At 37.5% G+C, this 26,409-nt stretch overlaps 1 pseudogene; it reads right to left on the bottom strand.

Moving 5' to 3' along the window:
- The window catches only part of LOC102850369, a 45,190-nt pseudogene that overhangs the window by 17,867 nt on the left and 914 nt on the right, over positions 1-26,409 (bottom strand).

The raw sequence follows: 26,409 nt of genomic DNA, 5'->3' as shown, positions 1-26,409 counted from the left end.
TATTTGTCTCTCTTACTACTACTATTCTGGAAGTTATATGGACCTAAAATAATCTAAATTTGATCAATATGATTAAAAGTATTTTATAAAGTTATGACTTTAAACTTCTAAAATAGTATTTTAATGGGTTGTTATTTGTGAATATTGCATATTTTTTTCCCTAAATCTCCAATTTAGAGATATGAAAAAAATAAAAAAAATTAGAGTTTTTGTTTATTATAACTTTTTTGTAAACTATATGTTTGGATAGATTTCCTGTAATTTCAAGGAAAACATGTCTTACTCAAACTTGTTAATTAAATGACAGAAAAAATATGATTAAATTAATGAGTATGGCAAGACACTAGAGTGAACTGTTAAAGAACTTCTTTAGTTTTTACATTTACTCTGGATGGTAATAAAAATAGCCATCAGATGTAGTCAATTTTTGAAAGAAATACAATATCTTTGATTCGAGGAGTTGCAAGCCAAAGAGAAGATAGTTTCCCTTTGTATTTAAAAATGTAACAGAGTGAATGAAGGTTTTTGACATTTTGACACAAATTTTAACTAGTTTCCAGATATGAAAGTTATGATGATATAGACTGGGGAATTTAGCAGGGGTTTATAATTTCAGAGATGTACTATTAGAGAGGAAACCATGACTGAAAGTATAAATCACTGAGACATAACTTATTTCTGGAAATAATAACTCAGAAATAATTAAGTATCTTCTTACTATTCTTTACTGATTTTTATAGCATAACATCTTGCTTTAAGTCTGCCTAAATATTATTTCTGTGTCACTTTTTATTCTTTTTTAATCAGATTTGTACCTTTCAAAGATACATATTAGATAAACAACCAAAATTTGATGCTTTTTAGCAAAGAAAATTTAAAAGCATTTGTTCTTAAGAATTCTTATGGAAAAGAAGAATTGGCATGGACAACAAATGCCTTAACAAAGAGGGTCAACTTGTCTGTTTAAGATAACTTATCTATAATTAATACCATATGTATGTAGTGATGAAATGGGAAAATTGTTCTTAACGACAAATGAAATGATTCTTTTATTTATTTTAGATTGTAATGAACATTTATAAAAAATCTTGGATTTCCATCCATTCATTGTTGCAAAGAAAAAAGCAAACTGGGGGAGGAGGAACAGGGAGGAAAAGGAAACGATTCTTATATAATGAGTAAAGTCTATATTTCCTGTAAATTGTATTAGATATTAAGGTCTGTAGTTCAAATCCACCAGATCATATTCAGGAGAAAGATGGAGAGATTCCTCCAAAAACAATTTATAGCCTTAGGAACTCAACATGGTGGATCTTTGTAAGCAATATCAAAGACAGCATTTTCAGTTTGTTTTGTTTGCTGTTGGTTTTGTTGTTCGTCATAGTAAATAATCAAGTAGACTTTGCTTTACAAAGTCATTTTCTATATATTTGTATTGTTGATTAAATAAATATTGCATCATTTATTCATTTTATTAATTAAGTAAATATTTAAGAAAGACCAACTGAAGACCACATATTGGCTACTGTGTATCCTTCAGTTCCTAAATGCTTTATTACAATTGGTTTTATTTTAATTTTCAATTCCTTTTTGTTTTTTGGTAGCTTAAGTGAAAGTTTACAAAGTAAATTGGTTTTCCACTCATGCATTCCCACATACTTGGTTTTATAGCATTGATTACAATATCTGTGATAAAATCACATTTGTTTGTCTTCTTCCCTTTTATTCTCATTTTCATTAATACTCTATCCGATCCTGTTGTATATGAGTCATAAGCGACTCAACAGCACATAACAACAACAACCCTTCTCTGCTTTGTGATTTTATCTTTGGGAATATGTTGCTCGTTTGATCTTATATTTTAGTGTTCTAAGAGTCAATGTTATTATTCACCTTAATTGGCCTAACTCTTGTTTGGCTGAAAGTGGAACCATAGGGTTGAGGCTTTTTGTTGCTCCCCCTTTCGTTAATTAATTTTCCTCCAATCTTTCATATATATTCTTTATCTTCCATTTGCATTGTATTTTATACAATCTTTCACTTTCACACTTTTATGCAATCATTCATATAAATTTTGTTCTATACAATCATTTCTATACATTGTGTATAATTAGCTACTATTGATCTGACTTTTGTCCCTTGCTCATCAAGTCCCTGTCACACATTGTCTGTTCCTGCACATGCACCCCATTCCCCCACTAATCTCTGCTGTGTTAGTGATTTCCTCTCCCTTCTTCCAGACGGGTCACTATTCTTGGAAAATGTGAAGTGTATGCTCCAGTTGGGATTGTCCTTGTGTCAGTTTTGGCTCACCATGACTCCATCTACACAGAGTAGAACTGATCCACAGGATTTTCAAGGCAGTCCTTTTTTGGAAGCTGATTGTCAGGTTTATAATCTGACTGTCTGTGGGCACATTTGAACCACTCACTTTTCTGCTAGTAGTCCAGGTCTTAGTTCTTTGAGCTACCTAGGAGCTCATAAAGATGTATAGAACCTTCACTTATTCTTTTATTTACACAGCACTTCCCAATAGTTTAAATCTATTTTCTTAGAGAACACAAAAGTTTCTTTAGAGATGACTGTACTGTGAAGATAATGGGTCAGAATGGGCTAGCTAGTGAAGAGAGCTTGCACAATGTGAAAGAAAGAATTGAGGGTATTGGAAAGAAAGTTAAATATGTTCAAGTGCAATAATCCATTACTATTTGGCTTAAGTTTGGCTTTGTCTCAAAGTAAGGGATTTGAAATGTGAAGAAAAGCATTTGAAAGGCCTTTCTTCTCTTAAATTACATAACACTTACCTTTTGTAATATTATCATTCACTGCTCTCAAGTTGGAACAAAATGCAATTGAGTTGGAACTGACCCTCCAGCAGATTTTCAGAGACTGTAAATTGAAAGGGAGGAGGTTGCCCATCTTTCTCCTGTGAAGCAGCTAGTGAGTTTGAACTGTGTGACTTTGGTTGGCAACACAATTTCTTGCCAACTAGGCTTCTAGAACTCCCCTTCTGTAATGTAGGCAATACTATCCAAACAGAAAAATAACTGTCTGGGAGAGATACTCTGTCTTTTTTATTAGAACATCATTTGGTTTTTGAGAGGTTACTAATGCAGCTCCATTTCCTAAACAACATGCCTTTGGAAACTCTACACACTTTGATAAACGACAGTAGTTATAAAAGACTTCATGTCTTTTGTTCATCAGCTTGCTATGAGTCGTGCTTTACTTTACGGCAATCAAAAACAACATTATACAATACTTTGTACAAAACAGTGAGACATATATTTCACTTATGAGAAAGCTGTAGTTACTGATATGTTGCTAGCCATTTAGTTGGGAATTGGGATGAAACCAGGACAGTTGAATTATTCTACAAAAATAATTTTCACAAAGATTTTTTTGCCCATTGTGATATTTTACCATGATGCAAAATTTAAAGTAATATTAAAGTGGATTAAAATGATGTGAAGAAAGAATAGATACTCATTAAATTATTATCTTTCATTCACCCCGTTTTTCTGAATTGCTAGTCTTTCTCACCACCAAATGTTGATGCACCCTCAAATTTTAGCTACATGCTGTTTGTCAGGATGTAGCTTTTCACTTCAGAAGTGATAACTTAATTGGAGACTCGGGCTTATTTCTCACATTTGGCTCGATGAAAATAGCTACGCTACTTATGCATGACTCAGTTGGATGGATTATATAGTAGCAATAGCCTGAACCGGAATAGGGTGTGTCCGCCAGATGATGAGGGGACAGGATTGGCTTGATCACCAACTCTAAGCAAAAATTATCCTTTTAATGACCTTTAGTATCTCTGTTGTATTTAAAAATGTGGAAAGGGTACTAACAAAATAGGAAGGCATTTTTAAAGGCCACTAATAAATCTGATTATGGACATGAACTTCAGAAGGGATGCTGAACAGAAAATTGAAATTAGAAAAGAATATTTTTTACTCAGAAGAGCAATCAGTCTTCATAACTAGTAGTGGCTTGTTTAGTAATAATTTTAATTTTGTTCTTATACATGCCGAAAAGGCATATATTGTTTTGACTGTAAAAAAAAAAAAAGTGTAACACAAGAAAATAATGGAAGATTATCAGTTAGTGCAAAGTAACTGAAGCGTATTAGCCCTAGTCAGTTGAGCAGCTTCATTTTTTTGCTGCTGTCTTTAGTAACCAAAGAAGTGTGAGTCATTAATGTGCCATTCTGGCTGGTGCAGTGCATGCTGTTTTGTTGTGCTTTTCCTTTGCCAGCATGCACATTTACCCTTAAATAGTTCACATCTGTTCTTTGTAATTTAGTGATTATGTGAAGACCTCTGTGTCCTCCTTGTTTATTTTGAAAGGACAATAGGAAAATTCATTTGCATACTATGTAAGGAGTAGTCTTGCCTTCTGAGATTCATTAAAGATTCACTGAGTAATAACTTACTATCAAATCTTTAAGAATGTTAAGCAGTCAAAATCTGGCTTAATTATTTGCTATTATCTTTCAAATGTAGGTCACGTGTTTTGAGGCTTGATTACTGAGATTGCCAAGCTCTTCCCAGTAGCTGGCCACTCCACTTCCTACCCAAAGGCAGGCCCGAGTCAATGAATAGCCATATGTCCTACTCCCAGTACAACCCTTGTTTACAACTTTTACCCTAATGTGATTGTGGAAATTTCTTCTGTTACTTTCAAAATTGTGCACATTTTAGATAATCAGTCATATGGTTCCTTCAGATAAGAGTCAAATTGTTAAGCAAATAGCATGAGTTTAAACTAGTGCTATTTTATTTTCCAATAGAAGTAATTATTAGAGGTATTAAAGTTGCTACTAATGTTTAAATGTATAAAAATAAAGATCAGAAGACCTAGAAATTGTTGTCATTGTTATTTGCTGTTGAGTTGCCTGCAACTCATAGTAACCCTATGTACAATAGCACTGATGTCTACTCTATCCTGAGCCAGTCTCACTGACTCTGACTCTCCAAACACCATTGTCCTAGTTACTGGATCAATCCACCTAATTCAGTGCCTTTCTCTCCTTTGCTGTCCCTTCACCCTTCTGAGCATCAAATCCTTCTCTATGGATTAGTCCTTCCAGGCCACATACCCAAAGTATGTGAGACAAAGCTTCAAAATCCTAGCCCCCAAGGAGAAACTTAGCTCATTCTCTCCAAGACAGATCAATTTATTTTCTTAGCAGTCCAGCGCCACAACTCAAATACATCAATTTTTCTTCTGATATCCTTAGTCATTATCTAGCGCTCTGTTGTATAGCAAGTAATTGTGAAGACCATCGCCTAGATTGGGCTCACTGTATTCTCTAGACTGACATTGTTGCTTTTCAATATTTGGCAACATCCCTGACAGCATATTTACCTAATGCAATTCATTTTTTGATTTCCTGACTGCTGGTGCAGAGTGTTGATTGTGAAGCCAAGCAAGCTATGACTGTGGTTTGTTTGGTTTTGTGAGTGTGTTTTCAATTGAGATTTTATTGTAAAAACTTGAGTTTCCATTCATTCATTGTTGCACATTTTCCTGTCTGTCCCACTTTTCCCCTCCCCCTAGTTTGCTTTTGTCTTTGGTAAAAATGTTCTTTCATTGTTATACAATTCCCTCCAGCCCAAACCACTTAACTATGGAGCTCTTATTCTGGACTCTTTTCATACCAATAATACCTAATCATACATTCCTTTTATACCGTTCTCTCCTTCGTCTGTTTAAATCCATGTACATTATTTATCCCCTCTTTTCTTTGTTTCCCCCCAACCCCTATGTCAGATCTGTTTTATAACAGTGGAATTATGCTGTATTTGTCTCTTTTGTGACTGCGATATTTCACCCAGCAAAATGTCATACGTTTTGCATAATATTTCATGAATTCTTTGTTTTTCAGTGCTGCATAATATTCCATTGTGTGAATATACCTCAGCTTCTTTATCCATTTGTTTGTTATACGGCACTTGAGTTTTTTTCAAATCTTTGCTATTGTGAACAAAGCACCAATAAACATAGGTGTGCATATATCTGCTTGGCTGGCAGTTTTTATTACTTTAGGGTATATTCCCAGTAGTGGAATTGCGAAATCAAATGTATTTACATTTCCAACTTTTAGAGAAAGAGCCATACTGCCTTCCAAGGTGGTTGCACCAGTTTACACTCCCACCAACAGTGAATAAGTATTTCAGTTTCTCCACTACCTTTCCAGCATTTGTTGTTTACTACTCTGTTGAATTTTGCTATACTTACTGGAGTGAGATGATATCTCATAGTTGTTTTGATTTTTATCTTTATTAGAGCTAGAGGTTTTGAATATTTCATCATGTGTTTATTGGTCATCTGAATGTCTTCTTTAGTAAATTGTCTGTTCATATCCTATGCCCATTGTGCAATTGGGTTGTTTACCCTTCTCTTTTTGTGATGCTCAAGTATTTTATAAATTCTAGATATAAGTCGCTTATCAGACACGTCATTATTGTTGTTGTTGTTGTTATGTGCCATTAAGTCGTTTGCGACTCATAGAGACCATATATACAACAGCCCTAAACCCTGCTCTATCTTGTGCCAATCACATTGCCTCTGACACACCCATCCCGATTACCCCAGTCACTGAATCAATCCATCTCATAGAGGGTCTTCCCCTCCTGCGCTGTCCCTCTACCCTACCAAGCATGATGTCCCTCTCCAAGGACCTGTCTCTCCTTACAACACGTCCAAAGTATGTCAGACGAAGCCCCAGAATCCTTGCCTCCAAGGAGTAGCCTGGTTTAACCCTCTCTAAGATGAATCTGTTTGTTTTCTTGGCAGTCCATGGTACATTCAATACCTCTTCCTTGCCAATTTGCATGTCTCTTATCTTTCTCTTGTCTTACTGCTATCACTAAGACTTCTAATATAATATTGACTAGGAGAGGTGATAGTGGGCATCCTTGCCTGGTTTTGTTCTGAAAGGGAATGCCTTTAACCTCTTTCCATTGAGAGCAATGTTGGCTCTTGTGTTTGCATATATATGTTTTTCTGTGTTGAGGGAATTCCCTTCTATTTATATTTTGTTGAGTGTTTTAATCAGGAAAGGGTGTTGGATTTTGTCCAATGCCTTTCAAAAAGGTTCTCCAATTTTGCCAACACTATTTGTTAAAAAAACTGTCATTTCTCCACTTAACTGATTTTATCTCATTTACAAAAATCAGTTGACCATAGGCAGATGGGCTGATTTCTGGCTTCTTAATTCTATTACATTGATCTATGTCATTGTACCAGTACTATTCTCTCTTGACCATCATGCAGTATAATTTGAAATAAATAGATAGGATTATGTGGTTCTTATTCTTTGCTTTGTTAATGTGATGAATTACACTGATTATTTTTCATATGTTGAACTATCGTTGCACCCATTTTTAATCCCACTTGGTCATGGTGAAGTATTATTTTTTTCATGTATCATTGGATTCTATTGGGTAGGATTTTATTCAGGATTTTTGCATGTCTGTTCATGAGAGATACTGACCTATAGTTTTATATTTTTGTCATGTATTTATCTGTTTTGTATATCAAGATTATGTTTGTTTCGTAGAATGAGTCTGGGAGAACTACATCTTTTTTGCTATTTTCTGAAATAGTTGATGTAGAATTAGTGACAATTCTTCTCTGAATGTTTGACAAATTCACTTGTAAAACTATTTTGTCCAGGGATTTTTTTGACTGGAATTTGTTTTATTGTTGTTGTTATGTGCCGTCGAGTCGTTTCCGACTCATAGCGACCCTATGCACAACAGCCCTAAACTCCGCTCTATCCTGCGCCAACCGCACTGCCTCTGACACACCCATCCCGATTACCACAGTCACTGAATCAATCCATCTCATAGAGGGTCTTCCCCTCCTGCACTGTCCCTCCACCCTCCCAAGCATGATGTCCCTCTCCAAGGACCCGTCCCTCCTGGCAACATGTCCAAAGTATGTCAGACGAAGCCCCAGAATCCTTGCCTCCAAGGAGTAGCTTGGTTTAATCCTCTCCAAGATGAATCTGTTTGTTTTCCTGGCAGTCCAGGGTACATTCAGTACCCTTCTCCAGCACCACAGCTCAAAAGCATCCACTCTCCTTCTGTTCTCCCTAGTCATTGTCCAACTCGCTGATGCATAACAAGCGATTGCAAAGACCATGGCCTGTATCAGGCGCACCTTAGTCTCCAGAGAGACACTGTTGCTCCTGAGTACCTTTGAGAGGTCCCTAACAGCAGACTTTCCCATCGCGATATGCTTTTTGATTTCCTGACTGCTGGTGCCAAGACTGTTGCCTGTGGAGCCGAGCAAACTGAAGCTGTGAACACTCTCAATCTCTTCGTCATCCATCCTGACGCTGCCAATTTGTCCAGTGGCGAGAATCTTTGTCTTCTTGACATTGAGCCTCAGTCCATACTGAAGGCTGCAGTCCTTGACCCTTCACAGCAAGTGCATGAGGTCCTCCTCAGTTTCAGCAAGCAGGGTTGTGCCATCTGCATAACGCAGATTGTCAATAGATCTTCCACCAATCCTGATGCCACAGTTTTCCTCATAGAGCCCAGCTTCTCGGATAATCTGCTCTGCATACATGTTGAAAAGGTATGGAGACAGGATGCATCCCTGGCGGTTGTTTTATTACTTTTGCAATTTCTTATTTTGTAATGGATCTGTTCAAGTGTTCAATATTGATTTGTGTTAATTTAGGTAGGTTATGATTTTTTATGTATTTGTCCATTTCCTCTAGGTTTTCATATTTGAGTATAGTTTTTCATGATATTCCATTGTAATCTTTTTATGTTAGTTGGTTACATTGTGACATTGCCCATTTTTGTCTCTTTAGGATTATTTGTGTCTTTTCCTTCTTTTGTTAGTTTTGGTAATGTTTTGTCAATTTTATTGACCTTTTTGAAGAACCACCTCCTGGTTTTGTTAATGGTTTCAATTGTTTTTCTATTTTCTATTTCATTTATTTCTTCTTGAATTTTTATCATTTCAGGTTTTTTTGAGGGTGTTGGATTTTCTTGCTCTTCTTTTTCAATTTGTTGGAGATGTTCTGTTACAGAGTCAGTGGTCATTTCTTCCTGTCTTTTTATAGGTTTGCTTATTGCTATAAATTGACCTCTATTTACTGGTTTGGCTGTTTCCCGGAGGTTTTGGTAAGTTGTATTTTCATTGTCATTTGTTTCAATAGACTTTTCAATTTCATTTTTTATTTCTTCCAGTATCCACTCATGTTCAAACAAGGTGTTGTTCAGCTTCCAAATGTATGGATCTTCCTTCTTTATTCTCTTGTTATTAATTTCTAATTTTGTAGCATTGTGGTCTGAGAAGATGCTTTGTACTATTTCTCTGCTTTTGAATGTATTGATGCTAGACTTGCAAATTGGAGAAGGTACACTGTGCTTTTGGGGGATCCATTAGCCAATAAATATGAGATTTGAGTTGTTTATTGTATAGTTTAATTCTTCAGCATCTTTCTTGAGTTTCTTCCTGGAAGTTCTATCTTTTCTTGAGAGTGGTGTATTGAAGTCTCCAACTACTATAGTAATGTTTTCTCTTTCCTTTTTTAGTTTTGTTAATATTTGTTATATATGTTTTGTAGGTCTTAAATTTGGTGCATAGATATTTATTATTGCTATGTCTTCTTGTTCTATTGGCTCCTTAATCATTATATAGTGATCTTCTTTATCTTTTATGATAATTTTTGCATTGAAATCTATTTTATCAGAGATTAATGTCGCAACTCCTGCTTTTTTTGTTTCCTCTTGCCCTGGGATTCTGATTATGCTCATGTTATTTCTCTTGATGGCACCCCACATTTGTTAGGTTTTCTTCTTTTTCCTTCCTTTTTGATTCTGCTTTTTGTTCTAGCAGATCCATGGTGACAAATCTATCTTCTATTTCACTGGTTCGGTGTTCCATCTCTTCAACCCAATTCATGTGTTTCTGTATCATGTTGATAGCATCTGAAACATTGGTCATCATATTTTTTATTATGGTTTCTTGTTTTTCCAGAGCCTCTAATGTTTTATCTATATTGTTTTGGAATTTTTTTTAAGCTCTTTCTGGTCTTTACTTGCAGTGTCCTTTAATTTTTCAAATTTGTCTTTCACCCTTAAAAATATTCAGACATTGTTACTTTAAATTCTATGTCAGACAGTTTCATCAGACTTTCTGGCTTCAGGAAATCAATCCATTGATACTGTGTCACCTTTTTTGGGGTGACATCTTGCTTTGGGCTTGTGTGTTGGGTGATGTAGCCTACTTCCAACGTGACTTTGCTGTGGTAGAGTTTTTCATGTCTGAGGCAGTAGCAGGTTCTTGATCTTAAGTCACCACTCCAGAAGAGAGTGGTGCAGCAATGCTGCCTGAGTTTCTCTCTGCCTTCTGACTCAAGGGAAGATATGCTTCAGTTTGGTAGAGAAAAGACCCGTAGAAGCAGCCTCTTCGCTCAGAGACTGCCACAGCTAAGTTAGCCGAAGGTGTTCTGGGCTAAAGAAACTTGATGGACTGGATGTGAGGAGATGCTAGGTGGAGTGCAGATACCTGAGGGGAAAACCAGAAAGCTTTGGTTTTTCCCTTCAAGAATGAGCTCCAACTGTCTCATTCCCTTTTGATTGAGCTTAAATGTGTACCACATGATCCAGCCCAAATAATGGTGACATCCCACAAAGTACCTCACTCCAGTTCCAGCATTACTCCCTGTGCTGATCAGCTCCCAGTCGGGGCATTGGCATCAGGACTGTAATTTGGACAAGGGCTGATGGTGTTAGGACCAGAGTTCCCAGTGTGAGCATCAGTGTCAGGACCAGAGTTCTAGGCATGAGATATTAGTGGCAGAACTGGAGTTCCAGGCACAGGATGTTGGTACCAGAGTTGAGGTTCCTGACACAGGGCATCAGCATCCTGACCAGAGTTCCAAGCACAGAACATTGGTGTTGGTACCCGAGATCAAGGTATTAGGACTGGAGTTCCGGGCATGGGGTGTCAGAATCAGTACTGGAGTTATGGTCATTAGGGCCAGAGTTCCCAGTGTGGTCCTGGATCAGGACCAGGCTTCAAGCATGGGGCATAGGCACAAAGACTGGGGTTCTGGGCACAGGGTGTTGGTTCTGGGACCAGAGTTCTGGGCATTAGGACCAGAGTTCTATGAGTGAGGCATTGGCACTGGGGCCAGAATTCTGGGTACAGGTGTTAGAAGCAGGATTGTGGACAAAAGGCATCTTCATGACCAGCATTCCTAGCAAAGGCAGGTAGCGACAGGACTAGAAATCTGGAATCACACTAAGAAATTTTTAAGGCAGGTATCTAGTTAATTGACTGAATTCATGGCATAGAAGTGATGTGGCATAGAAGCGACGTGGTGTAGAAGCCACAAGCTGTGACTGTTAACAACATCAATCTCTTCTCCATCTAACATGATGCTGCCAATTGGCTCAGTGGTGAGAATCTTTGTTTTCTTGATGTTGAGCTTCAATCCATATTTAAGACTATAGTCCTTGACCTTCTGCAGCCAGCACTCCAGGTACACCTCAGAAATTATTATTCAATTAATAAACATGCTAATGATAACATTGTTAGGTAGTGTCATGTCAGAATTGACTCATAGCTGACTCTCCAGTGAGTTTTTAGAGGCTATAAATCACAAAGAAAGATACAGCCCATCTTTCTTCTGTTGAGTAAGTGGTAGATTTGAACCACCTGCTTTTAGGTTAACCAGTTCAACTTCTCTATAGAGTACTCCTTCCGTGATTAATGATAATAGACAGCATCATATCAAATGCATCTTAAGCTTTAAGATGCATACACATTTATTGTTTTGTTACAGTGCAAAGCCAAATAATGTATATATTCAATCTACTACTTCTCATTAGCAGAGCAATGTTCATCAGACCGCCATGGTGAAGTATTGCATCCTTTCTCCATACCGTTTAAATCTATATGCAGATCAGATCATTCTGGAAGCAGGGCTTAATGAGGAGCAATGTGGAGGCTAGGATTGTGAAGCTCTGCCTCACTTTGGGCACTTGGCCAGGAGAGATTGTTCCTTGGAGAGGGACATCATGCTCGGAAGGGTGGATGGACAGTGCAGAAGAGGGAGATCCCAGATGAGATAGATTGATACAGTAACTGGAGCAATGGGAGTTGGTGTGTCAGAATTAGTGAGACTGTCTCAGAATAGGGAAGAGTTCAGAGCTGCTGCACACAAGGTTGCTCTAGACTGCAGGCAACTTGACAACAGATAACAAAAAACAACCACAAACCAACATGCTATGTTAATTTCCATCTATTTGACTCATACATACAGAGACCCAAGATAACTTTCAATTGTGTTACTGCCATTCATTTTAGAGAACTAGGTCCTTGAGCATGGTATGATCACTTTACAAGTTAGTAGAGAGCTATTTACCTAGTAATATGAACAACTTCAGTTGTTTGTGGAAATGCTAGCTTTCTCCCTGGGGAGGACTGCAAGCAGTGAGGAGTTTCTCTGTCAATATCTTCTTATGCTTTCTTCACTTAATCAGTTTATGTAAATAATCTTGTTAGAGCAGTTTTGTGAGTATAAAGAGACCTGGTGCTTTGAGTTATGTTATTACTAAATGACCCTGGGAATAAGTGAAAAGATTGACCTTCTTACAACTGACATCGTTCTAAAGTTCCTGTGGTTTTCCCTTCCCTCTCAGAAATAGTACCAGACCCTACTTAAGCTGCATTATAAGTACTAAATGGTTATTAAATACCTCAGTTATTACAACTACCAAATGAATAAAAACATCTGTCTGCTTTTCTAATTAATGATCGCAACGCATATTCTCTTTAAACACTCTATAGCTGCCCACATATAAATAATTCATTTATGGGACTTCAGCAAAGCATTCAGTAAGAACTAGAGCTGATTCAAAAGTGAAATAGTGGCATTTTCTTAGGAGTTATTCATAGCAATGGAAAGGGCATATTATAGCTACTTTCAGGGCTTTCAGCCAATACTCATTAAGTCTTACTGTGTAGACTATGCTATTATTCAGAGAACTTCCAAGATTATAGATATTATTAGCTATCCATTTCACAAATTATAAATAATAGCAAATACCTTTTAGAATTCAGACTGTACACTCTTTCAGACTGGTGTTTCTGAGTGACTCTAACAGATAGCTGTTCTGCAGTTAAAGCAATCAATCAATATAGTTGTATTTTAGGATCACCCAGAGTGTCAGAGATTTTTAAGCTTCCAGACTGACTTAAACCTGATTTCCAAGCAAATCCAAAGTAGTATTCCTTGACTGTGGCATTTTTTTACCTTGAGGTGAGGTATATATTTATGTTTCTCTCTGAGAGAGGTAAACACACAAAAATAGGTAAAGAATTAGGACAATGTATAGGAATTAAAAAAATATATAAAACTTTATAGGAATAATTTGGTGTAGATCCTTGAAATATATGTGTTCCCATTGTTGATCACATGGAATGTAATGATACAAAATATTAGCATTTATTTAAAAATAATAGGAGAGAGAGGAAGGAAATAAGTTTTATTTATTTTAAGATTGTGCTAATGAGAAACCTATACTTGAACCAAGAGGCAGTAGTCAGAACAGAGCAAGGAAAAACTGTATGGTTTAAAATTGGGAAGGGCGTATGCCAGGGATGTGTCCTGTCTCCATATCTTTTCAACCGGTATGCAGGACAGATTATCCGGGAGGCTGGGCTCTATGAGGAGAAATGTGGGGTCAAGATTGGTGGACGATTTATCAACAATCTGTGTTATGCAGATGACACAACTCTGCTTGCTGAAACTGAGGAGGACCTGAAGTGCTTACTGCAGAGGGTCAAGGACTGCAGCCTCCAATATGGACTGAGGCTCAATGTCAAGAAGACAAAGATTCTCACCACTGGGCCAATTGGCAGCATCAGGATGGATGGTGAAGAGATTGAGATTGTTCACAGCTTTAGTTTGCTTGGCTCCATAGTCAACACTCTTGGCACCAGTAGACAGGAAATTGAAAGATGAATTGCCATGGGAAAGTCTGCTGTGAGGGACCTCTCTAAGTACTGAAGAGCAATGGTGTCTCTCTGGAGACTAAGGCGCATATAATACAGGCCATGGTCTTTGCAATCACTTGTTATGCATCAGAGAGTTGGACGATGACTGAGGAGGATAGAAGGAGAATTGATGCCTTTGAGCTGTGGTGCTGAAGAAGAGTACTGAGGGTACCATGGACTGCTAGGAAGACAAACAAATTCATCCTGGAAAGCGTGAAATCGGGTGGCTCCTTGGAGGCAAGGATTCTGAGGCTTCGTCTAACATACTTTGGACATGTTGTGAGGACGGACCAATCCTTGGAGAGGGACATCATGCTTGGTAGGGTGGAGGGACAGCACAGGAGGGGAAGGCCCTCTATGAATTGGATTGATTCAGTGACTGAAGCAATTGCGATGGGTGTGTCAGAGACAGTGTGATTGGCACAGGACAGAGCTGAGTTTAGGGCTGTTGTATATAGGGTCACTATGAGTTGTGAGCGACTCAATGGCACATAACAACAACTACAACAAAATGGACTTAGGATTTCTGATGTGAGATGGAGGATATCTGGAACTCTATTTTGGATGAAAATTACCTTTACATCAGGACTAGTGCTTATCATTTTTATAGCTCTACAACATAAAAAAAAATCATTGCCATATAGTTAGAGCCACCTCATAGCTGATCCTCTGAGAGGTTTTCAGTAGTTGTAAATAACATGAGAAGCGATTGCCCATCTTTCTCCCATGAAGTAGCTGGTGGATTTGAGCCACCTGCCTTTGACTTTGTAGCATAAATTTTTACCCATTCTTTATGGCACTCAATAAAAATTTTAGTATACAATTTCTGGAAACAATGCAATTTTGCTTGATTTGGGGTTTTTATTGCTGCTCGGGAGGATAAATGCTAAACGATTTTTATAACAGTAAACTTCAAAGTGAAAAAGTAAACTTCTAAAGTAAATGTCAGAATTTCATACACCTGCCCTGCACTCTCCCACAATGGGCCTTATGACTGTTTTGACGCTAGACATACCCCATTTAATGCTAGTTTGTAATTAAAAAAAAAACCAAACAATAAAACACAAAACTAGCAGAGCAAAAATAAAAACTTTAGAACCACATTCACTCTTCTTACCAATCAGACATATCAGTATCAACTTTCCTTGTTATTGTGTAGGGAAGATCTGGTCGACGGGTGGTAAGAAGTTGCACGACAATCCCAAAATCACACAATTCACATCCACCAGCTGTTCCACAGGAGAAGAATGGGCAATCTCTTCCTGTATATTGATGCCCTCTAAAAATCTTCTGGTGTAGCTGCTGTGGGTTGGTTCCAACTTAAGGGCACACAACAACAATAATAACTATTTTCTAATTGTCCAGCAATCAAATTTTTACAAAGTTCCTTGCAACCATTGCCTAAATGCCCACCAGCTATTGATTTTTAAAATGGAATTTATTTTTATTTTCTTATATGAATTCTCTGAATTCTTTTCTTCTTGAATTACTTAGTCTAGAATTATCTGAAACTTATAACTTCCATTTTGAAAATTATTTTGCCCCACAATAAAAGCTCTTTATTTTTAACTTTAACCACACTCTGTCATTTTGCTCTGTTATCTTAAAACTATCCCATTGTTATTTTCAATCTGTAATCACATGGCATGCCAGATATATATACAAGTAAAGTCAAAAGCCTAAAGAGAATTACCAGACCAAGAAAAAAAAAAGTCTGTTTAACAGGATGGCATTATTTGTGCCAATGTGTACCTGTTTGGGGGGAAATTTAGAAGAAATAATATAAAAGGAAGCTATTAAAACACATTTTAAAAAATAAGACTATTGAAGTCCCAAATGGGAAAATTTGGAGAGAATAGACACAAACAAACAAAACAACCTGAGGAATATGTGACCAAGGATATTCAGATAGCATTCCCTTTCCAAGCCTGAGTATCCCAATAATGATGAAGAAAGGGGAAAATATAAAATGTTAAAAATAAACTTCTAACCTCACTTTAAAAGTAAATGTCTTAGTTCTGACTTCTCTATAAAAGTCTTTGTGGAAAAAGCAAGCAAAGCACATATACATCCCTAAATCCATAGCAAAAACAAAACAAAACCAACCATTTTTTAGAGTGGTTATATTTTGGAAAAATAGTTTTTGTGATTATTTGCTATGCATCAGAAGGCTGGACAATGACTAGGGATGATAGAATGAGAATTGAAGCCTTTGAGCTGTGGTGTTGAAGAAGAATGTTGAAAACACCATGAATTGCTAGAAGAACAAAGAGATTCATCTTTGAGAGGGTGAAATCAGGCTTCTCCTTGGAGGCAAGGATTCTGAAGCTTCGTCTGACATATTTTGGGCATGTTGCAAGGAGGAGGGTGTGGAGGGACAGTGTAAGAAAGGAAGACTCTCAATGAGATAGATTAACTCTGTGACTGGGGTATAGGAGATAGGTGTGTAAGAGACAATAAACTTGATTCAGGATAGAGCAGGATTCAGAGCTATTTTATATAGGGTCACTGAATTGCACTAACAACAAATTCTGCATTCAGATTTCTGCCAAATGAAATCTAAAGTAGTTAAGCAGAAGCAGAAGTCAGAGGTCTAGGATGATTTGTGAACTCCATATGTACAAAGACTGCCATTTTGAGTTTCTAGAACCATTAGTAGCAATAGTATCATTAAAGGTGATTTTTGTGAGGATATGACAGATGAAGATTCCAAGTCATCCATGCCTAGGAAACATGGTCCCTGGATGGCACAAATAATTTATGTTACTGTAATGTGTTGCACAGTTAACTAGAAAGTTGGAGTCCACCAGGCACTCTGCAGGAGAAAAAGAGACAGTCTTCTCCCATAAAGACTTATGGCTTTAGATCACTATGAGTGAATTGACACGATGACACTGGGTGAGTTTACTAACCGAAAAAAGGCTTTTATTGAATCTGTATGGAAGACTGTAGTCTTTGATCAATTGACAATACTAATTATCTGAAATTGCTAAGTTCCTTCTCACACTGGGAAAAACATGTTGGGGGTACAAGGAGGTGAGGGTTGGGGGTAGAAGGGTAAGGATGGGCCAGGATGCAGTCGCAGAGCTGCACAGTTTTGTCAGTGGGGGGAGCAGGTGAAGGAAATGATGAGGGTCCAGTGGGGACCAGATGCTACAGAGGAATGACAAGCATTTTCCAATGGTAATTAAACCAACTGTCTTATTGATTTGGGAATTGGATGCCGACTCTCTGGCTTCTTCCTGCTGAACAGGGGCATAGATGTAAAAGGGGGGAGGGAGGAAGCTTTATACCTTACTGGTGGTCTTGGGTTACAGCTGCTTGCCTTATTGCTCTGTTAGAAGATATTTTCCTGTCATTTGCTCCCCTCTGGCAAAGTGTTTTCCCAGGTGGGTCCAGTGGGAATGGCTGGTTGAACCCAGAGGCTCCACCCTCCTTTGCTTCCTTAGCTGTCAGTTGTATTTCCTTTTTGTCACTGGCACTGGGTTCAGGGTCAATTCTGGAGTAAAACTCAGAATTAAGGTTACCTATAGGAAAGGGAGCAAACCTAGAGAGAACAAACTTGTGAGTTACAAATAGAAGGGGTCTGAGGGTGTTGTTTTCAGGTTTACTGGGGGGGGGGGTGGCAGAAGGTGACCTAGGTAACATTGGATACCCTAGGCATTCTTTTTTTTTTTCTCCTTCCCCACCCAGGGATCAGATGGCAGCCTATTTTTTTAATAAAATATCTCAGTGTTTTCTCAGGCATCATTTGAGAATAAAGAAATGTTGCAAAATAGTGTTAAGATAAAGGAATAACCTATAGCCATTAATCATAGAAAGTAGTTTCTAATATTTAAAGAATAATAATTTATCTGGAATGAACAGGCATATAAGATAAAATAATAGTGTGAATATGTATACCTCATCAATGTCATGTTACCTTAGCTATTAAATATGAGTGATTTAATTTTTTAAACTCTTAACTCTGAAATGCTAATACAATGCCAGTGGAAGCAGAAATCCATGTGTGATAATAATTATGCAGTGCTATATTGAATACAAGATCCCATTTAAAAAATTCAATATTATATGATATAGTTCACTGTGTGTACTTGTGATAGGGAACAGCCTTTGACATTTATATATTACATTTACCATGGACATCCTCTAGTCTGACTCTGGAAGCAAGCTTCTCTTGGATAAGAATTCATGCTGGGAATATATAAATAGCAACACAAGAGACAAATGTCTTCCTCATTCTATTCAATTTAATCAAAAGGAAATAGCAATGTGGGATATTGCTTCTTAAAAAAAAGGATCACCACTACTCTCCTGTCCCCCACTCCACCTGCTCAACCAGGACCTTTTCTTTTATTACCAAGAAATAGGAAATATATATATATATATATATATATATATAAAATCTCCTAATATATTAGGTTCTAATACTTGATATGGTAGCCTACACAGTTTAGAACTTCTTTTAAAAAGAATTTGTTTTCCATTTCTCCAAGATTCTATAGGTTTAATAAACTTTCCTCAGAATTATTTAATTGAATTTTTGTTTTTCATGAGTTCATCCATTGACAGCTTAACTGTGAACTCATCATGAGAGACTTTCATTCTTGCTGCTCTAGGGTGTGCCCTTCTTAGATACTGAATTTAATAGACAGGGCTTTTATTGAAAAACATGTTTATTGTGTGTGGAGTGAATGATTCTTTTATGGAAAACCTTGGTTTTGCATTCAGTCATTCATGTGTCTTTTGTTTTGTGATACTAATTGTCCTCATCATTAACAGTCTTCTGCCCACCACCTCCCTGTGATTCTTGTTTCTTTTCACCCCTCTATCCTATTCCCTTCTGTCTTTGACTTTCTCCCTAGGCAAATGCTAGCCTTTTGATCTTATATGCTCAATTAGTGGCAATTTGTGAGCATATCTACTGTTTGGCTGAAAGCTGAACCACATGATTAAGTTTAGTTCAAAGCTCTAAGGGTTGTTAAGGACCACAGTCTCCACCAGCCTCAGTTAGAGCCAGGGTTTCATTCACCATTTATATAATTGTGTGCTTTGTACCACATTTTTTACACTACTCTGTTAAGGACTCCCTACTTTACCCCTTTTAGATTGGTCAAACAATAGTAGCAGTACACTACCCGGTTCTTCTGGTCTTAGTCATAGAGGTTGAACTATATGTGGCCCATTAGTCCTCTGGACTAATGAATTCTATGCAGCTTTGCTTTGCTTTGCTTTGTCATTGAGAGATCAATAATAACATCTTAAATAGCCATTTTCAAACTTTTAAGACCAATTGCTACACCTCAAAGTGAGATGTAGAATATTGGGTTTGTGGACTATATTAAACCAATTGATGTTGATGTCCTCAAAGGATACAGCCTTTGAACTAGTAATTAATTCCTGTAGGCTTTTTGGTTTTAATTAAGGTGTTTATGTAACTCGGTCACAATTATGGTTAATTCTACCATATAGAGAGATGTATTTACAATGTGTGTAAATATTACTGTTGAACTATCATCTGGTGGCCTAGTGGTAAGGAGTTGTGCTGCCAACCCAAAGGCATGAAGTTCAAGCAGACCAGCAACTCCTTAGCAGGACTATGGGCAGCCTCCTCCTGTGTGACTTACAGCCTCTGAAAATCCACTGGAGGGTCAGAATCAATGGTGTGTAACAACAACATCACTTCTTGGCAAACTTCAGGAGTATAGTTCTTTAAACTATTTCTCTAAGTATTCATGTCTATGACCATTTATGGAGGATTCCAAAAACATTCACCATCAGATCACTTGTATTTTTTATATTCCTAAAATGAATTCTTTTTAGAACTTTCAGTTTGCCCTGTAGACCCAAAGATTTCAATTTAATTTTGTGAGGAAAGCAAAACAGAGTGCTTTTTCTATTTTTACTTAAAATAGAAATGGTTCTTATGTTTTAATATGGAATACTAGCTTTACGTTGTTTATTTGTTTGTTTTCATGTTGTATACCATCAAATCAGATCCAACTGACAGAGGAGGAGATTGCCCCTCCTTCTCCAGCGGAGCATCTGGTGGATTCAAACCACATGCCCTCAGGATTACAGTGCAGCTTCTTGCCACTAAGCCACCAGAGCTCCTTGGAATAATAGCTTTAATAACAGAATAATAAAATGATTTGTTTTTATATTTTTTGAAAGAAAATTATGACTATGATAAAAAATTACTTCCAATACATTGTAAATTGGGATCCTTAATGAACGATTCACTTTCCTAGATCCCAAGAATAACAAATTGCTTTTATTTGTCTCGTAGAAACAAGTGGTAAAGTATGCTGAGTACACAATATTAACACATCTTATTGACAATCAAGATACACATTTCTTTGCAAGCATCAATAAACTTTAACACTTTTGTAAGCTAAATATAACAGAATGAAGCAAAATCTTTAAATATAACCAAATAAGGTCATTTACAAGCTGTATACACACATATAAAACCTTTGACGTTGAATTGCTGTTGATTCATGGTGACCCTCTGTACTAAGTGCAAACCGTCCTGTATACTGATCTTGTTTATAGTATTCACAGAGAGAGTTCTGGTGGCCTAGTGGTAAGAATCAATCCTGCAATACTGAAAGCACGCAGTTTGAGGCCACCAGCTGCTCCACAAGAGAAGGATGGGCAATCTCCTCTCGAGCTATTAGCTGCTTCTGAAACCTAGCTGGCGGGTATTATGGTTCAGTTCTGATGTGATGGTACACAACAAAAACAGTCTTTACAGAAACAAAATTCCAGGTCTTTCTCCCATGGACAAAGTTTTGATCTATTGTCTAGACAGTAGCTATGATTTGTAATTGACAGGCAGTTGTAATTGATGGCTACTTTCGACAATAATAATCAAGGTGAACATAAAATGTTCACTTTTTGTGAAAGGATTATTTTTGAAAAATTTTTTATGCTACCATTTTTTTTAAAATTAAATGAAAGTTTATAGAGACTTAGGGTTTCTGATTATTCATTATTGTACTTTTCTCCCTGCCCATCCCCTCACCCCCAAATAATTCTTCTCCTTGAAAAGTAAAAGAAAAGCTTTTTCATTGTTATGCAATCCCTCCCCCAAAGTCCACTCCACTGTGCAGCCTTCATTCTGGATTCCTGTAATGACAATAATACCCAATCATATATCCTCTTTAAACAGTTCTCTCCCTCATCTGTTTTAATGAAGTATACATCATTCCTCCCTTTCTGTCTTCCCTCAACCCTGATGTCAGTCCTGTTTTACAACAGTGGCCCTATGCAATATTTGTCCTTTTGTGACAGAGATATTTCACTCTGCATAATGTCCTACAGAGTCATCCTTTTTGCATAATATTTCATGAGTTCGTTGTTTTTCAATGTTGCATGGCATTCCATTATGTGAATATACCAGAGCTTCTCTATCCATTTGTTTGTTGATGGGTGCTTGGGTTGTTTCCAGCTCTTTGCTATTGCGAACAAAAACAAAGCTGCAATGAACATTGCTGTGCATATATTTGCTTGGGTGGTGGTTATGGTTTCATTAGGGTAAATGCCCAATAGTGGAATTGCTGGGTCAAATGGTATTTCTATTTGGAACTTTTTGAGGAAGTGGAACAGATTATTTTCTATAATGCTGTTTTTTGTTACGCACTGTTGAGTCAACTCTGATATAAACCTATTGTGATGTCAAGGATTTCTTGTTCCAAATGGCTTTCTTAGTCATTCACTTTGACTTTTCCAAGTGGATGGGTGGGAATATGAGTAGGGTGTGTGATCTTATCCACAAGGGTATTGGCTAGCCTTGTCACTAACGTGAGAAAATTCCCAAGAAAGATGATCCAATAGAACGTGGAAACTATTGAACAATATCATCAATATCACATGCAAGCAAAACACTGCTGAAGATCATTCAAAAAGGGTTGGAAAAGTACATAGATCAAGAACTGCCATAACCCTATGGTGGCCTAGTGGCAAGAAGCTGTGCTGCAATCTCAAAGACACACAGGTCACGGCTGCCATCTTCTGCACCAGAGAAGGATGGGCCATCTCCTCCCACGTGATTAACTGCCCTGAAAACCCGCCAGCGGGTCTCCTATATGTCAGTTCAACTCTATGGTACACAAGAACAGCAACAAGGGAGCTTTGGCTCTGTAACCCTTAGGGTTTTCATGGGGTAGAAAAATTCTGGCAATGGTTTGAGATTTGCCTGGTTTTATATGCACACCCATCTGTTTCTTGCAGCTTTGTTCACAATAGCAAGGAGTTGGAAACAATCTAAGTGTCCATCAACAAATGAATGGCTAGAGAAGCTGTGGTATAGTCACACAATGGAATACAATGCTGCATTGAAAAACAAGGAACTCATTCCATATTATTCAAAATGGTTGACCCTGGAGGACATTATGCTGAATGAAGTATCTCAGCCAAACACTGCATGGTGCCACTGTTGTAAAACAGGACTGACATCGGGGTTGGGGGAAGACTGAGAAAGATGGGTTCAATAATGTATACTGCATTGAAACAGATAAGGGAGAAAACTGTTTAAAAGGGGGTATGTGATTAGGTATTTTTGTCATGACAGGAGCCCAGAGCGAAGGCTACATAGTGGAATGGACCTGGGGGAGTGTTTGTAAAACAATGAAAAAATTTTTCTTTTACTTTTCTAAGAGGGTAGTGTACTAGGGGAGAGGGTTGGGAGGAGAGAAAAATGCAGCAATGAATGAATGGAAACCCAAAGTCTCTGTAAATTTTCATTGAAATTAAAAATAAATTAAAAAAAAATTAAAAAATAAAAGAGAACTGCCAGAAGTTCAAGTAAGATTTAGAAGAAGCCATGGTCCCAGGGATATCATTGCTGAGTGAAATGTATCTTGGCTGAAAGTAAAGAATACCACAAAAATGTCTATGCTTTGTTGATTATGCTAAGGCATTTGATTGTGTGGATCATAACAAGTTAAGACTAACATTGAGAGGAATGAAAATCCCAGAACTCTTAATTGTGCTCTTGTGAAATCTATACCTAGACCAAGAGGCTATCGTGCAAAAAGAGCAAGGGAACACTACACAGTTTAAAGGGAAGAAATGAGTGTGTCAGGTTTGTATCTTTCTCATACTTATTCAATCTGTGTTCTGAGCAATTATTTGAGAAGCTGACATCCGTAAAAAAAGAACATGGCATCAGGATCAGACTCATACATAACCTGCATTATGATTATGACACAGCCTTGCTCTCTGAAAGACAGGAGGACTTGAAGCACTTGTTGCAGAAATTCACGACTTGCATCTCAATGTTAAGAAAACAAAAATTCTTACCACTAGACCAATAAGCAACATTGGTGGTATAAACCAGAATGTGCTGTACTGCTAATCAGAAGTATCTCCAGTTAGTTAGATAGGGTCTCTGAAGTTTTGAAACTAGCATCTTATTTAAAATTAATTGATTGCTTTATATTTTAAAAAGCACACAAAAATACTTAGGGTAACAGTACATAAAATATTTAGGTCATGCTGAGAGTTTCAGTGCCATGTTGTTGCTGTGTATTATTGAGTTGAAACTGACACATATCTGACCCTTCAGTGGATTTTTCAGAAGCAATAAATTACACTGGAGGATATTGCCAATCTTTCTCTCACTGAGCTGCTGGTGGATTTGAACCACAAACCTGTGTATTGGCAGCAAGATTCCTTAGCACTAAGACAACATAGCACCCTCCCAGTGGCATACTACATAATATGCCCATCTGCTAACCAAAGTACAAATCCACTGGGTGCTCTACCAGATAAATTTGGACAATAACTTCATAAAAAATTATTGATGAAGAGTAACTGAATCACAATCACCTAACTGGTGGTGGTTGTAGTTGTTGGTATGTGCTGATGAGTCACCTGTGACTCATAGTGACCCTATATACAATAGCCCTAAACCCTGCTCTATCCTGTGCCACTCTTACTGTCTCTGATACACCTACCTCCACTACCCCAGTCACTGAATCAATCCACCTCATCAAGGGTCTTCCTCTCTTGCGCTGTCCCTCCAACCTCCCAAGAGTGATGTCCCTTTCCAAGGACTGTTCCTACCTTGCAACATGTCCAATGTATGTCAGATGAAGCTTCAGAATCCTTGCCTCCAATGAGCACCCTGGCTTCACCCTCTCCAGGATGAACTTGTTTGTTCTCCTAGAAGTCCGTGATGTATTCAATACTCTTCTCCAGCACCACAGCTCAAAGGCATCAATTCTCCTTCTATCATCCCTAGTCATTGTCCAGCTTTCTGATGCATAGCAAGTAATTGCAAAGACCATGGACTGTATGTATCAGGCACACTTTAATCTCCATACTGACATCGTTATTCTTCAGTACTTTGGAGATTTCTCTGACAGCAGACTTTCCCAATATAATTGATCTTTTAATTTCCTGGCTGTTGGTATCAAGAGTGTTGATTGCAGAGCCAAGAAAATTGAAGCTGTTGACAGTGTCACTCTCTTCACCATCCATCATGATGCTGCCAATTGGTCCAGTGGTGAGAGTCTTTGTTTTCTTGATGTTGAGCTTCAATCTATATTGAAGGCTGCAGTGCTTGACCTTCTGCAACAAGTGTTTAAGGCCCTCCTCTGTTTCAGCAAACACGATTGTGTCATCTGCATAACACAGACTGTTGATGAGTCTACCTCTAATTCTGATGCCACATTTCTCCTGGATAATCTGTTCCATGTATAGATTGAAAACATATGGAGATAGTATACATCCTTGGCACAAACCATTCCGAATTTTCAACCATGCAGTATTTCCTTGCTCTGTTCTGACTACTGGCTCCTGATCCAAGTATAGGTTTTGAATAATCACAATCAAGTGTTCTTCTCAGAGTCAGGTAGTTTATTGTGATCTTCACCATCAAATGCCTTTGCATAGTCAATGAAACACAGATAGACATTCCTTTGGTATTCTCTGCTTTCAGCCAAGATCCATCTTATATTAGCTATAATATCCCTAGTATCACAACCCTTTCTAAACCCAGCCTATACTTCAGGCAGTTCTCTGTTGATGTGCTATTCCAATCATTTTTGATAATCTTCAGAAGAGTCTTGCTTGCATGTGATATCAATGATACTGTTTGATAATTTCCACAATCTGTCTGATCAACTTTCTTTGGAATGTGAACAAATATAGATCTCTTCCAGTCAGTTGGCCAGGTGGTTGTCCTCCAGATTTTTTGGCACAACTTGGTGAGCACATCCAAGGCAATATCTGTTTGTTGAAATATGTCAACTGGTATGCCATCAATTTTGGGGGCCTTGCTTTTTGCCAATTCTTTAAGAGCAGTTTGAATTTCTTCTTTCTTCACTACAGGCTCTTGCTCATACATTGGTTCATTACATTTTTCTGTGTCCACCAATTTCTTTTGGTACAATGACTCTCTAAACTCTTTCCATATTCTTTTAATGCTTTCTGGATCGTTTAATATTATGCCCAAAGCATCGTTAAGTATGGCACTTGGTAACAGAAATAAAGCTGGAGATAGAATAATAAAATTTTGCACAATCACTGACTTATTCATTGCAAATACATTTTATATGAGACATAAACACAGGCAATACACATGGATTTCACCTGATGGCATGCATAGGAATCAGATCGATTACATCTGTGGAAGGCATCACTAGAAAAGCTCAATATAAGCTGTGAAAACTAGGCCAGGTACTGATTGTGAAACAGACCACCAACTACTCATATGCAAGTACATGCTTAAGAAAATTAAATCAAGTCCACGGGAACCAAAATTTGATCGTAAGTCTATCCAGCCTGAATTTCAAAACCTACTCATAAACAAGTTTGAGGCCTTGAACACTAATGAGCGAAGACCAGATTAGCTGTGGGAAGATATCAAGAATATCATCCAGGAAGAATGCGAAAAATCATTGCAAAGACGGAGGAGAATGAAAAGAGCAAGAGCAAGATGGATGTCAGAAGAAACTCCGAATATTGCACTAGAGTGCCGAGAAGCCAAAGAAAAGGGAAGAAATCAAGATGTTAAGGAATTGAACAGAAGATTCCAAAGGGCAGTGCAGAAAGACAAAGTAAAGTATTACAATAATATGTGCAAGGAGCTGGAGTCAGAAAGTCAAAAAGGTCAAAATATCTCAGCATTTCTTAAGCTGAAGTAACAGAAGAACAAATTTAAGCCTCAAGTTTCAATACTTAAGGACACTTTGGGCTAATTGGTAGTGGGATTAATATTAAGTTTATTGTTCAGTAATACCAATCTAAGTATTGATGTGCCGAGATAAATGAAAAGTTGATACTCAAAAATTACAATTCAAGAAGCTGCGCTGCACTCCCACCTGCACAGGGTTCAAGGTCACCAGCTGCTCTGCG

This window comes from Elephantulus edwardii, unplaced genomic scaffold (assembly GCF_000299155.1).
Source record: "Elephantulus edwardii isolate Elephantulus edwardi_28Jun2011 unplaced genomic scaffold, EleEdw1.0 scaffold00170, whole genome shotgun sequence".
Taxonomy (NCBI): Eukaryota; Metazoa; Chordata; class Mammalia; order Macroscelidea; family Macroscelididae; genus Elephantulus; species Elephantulus edwardii.
Note: the sequence above shows the minus strand (reverse complement) of the source record. Positions and strands in the feature narration are given on the sequence as shown.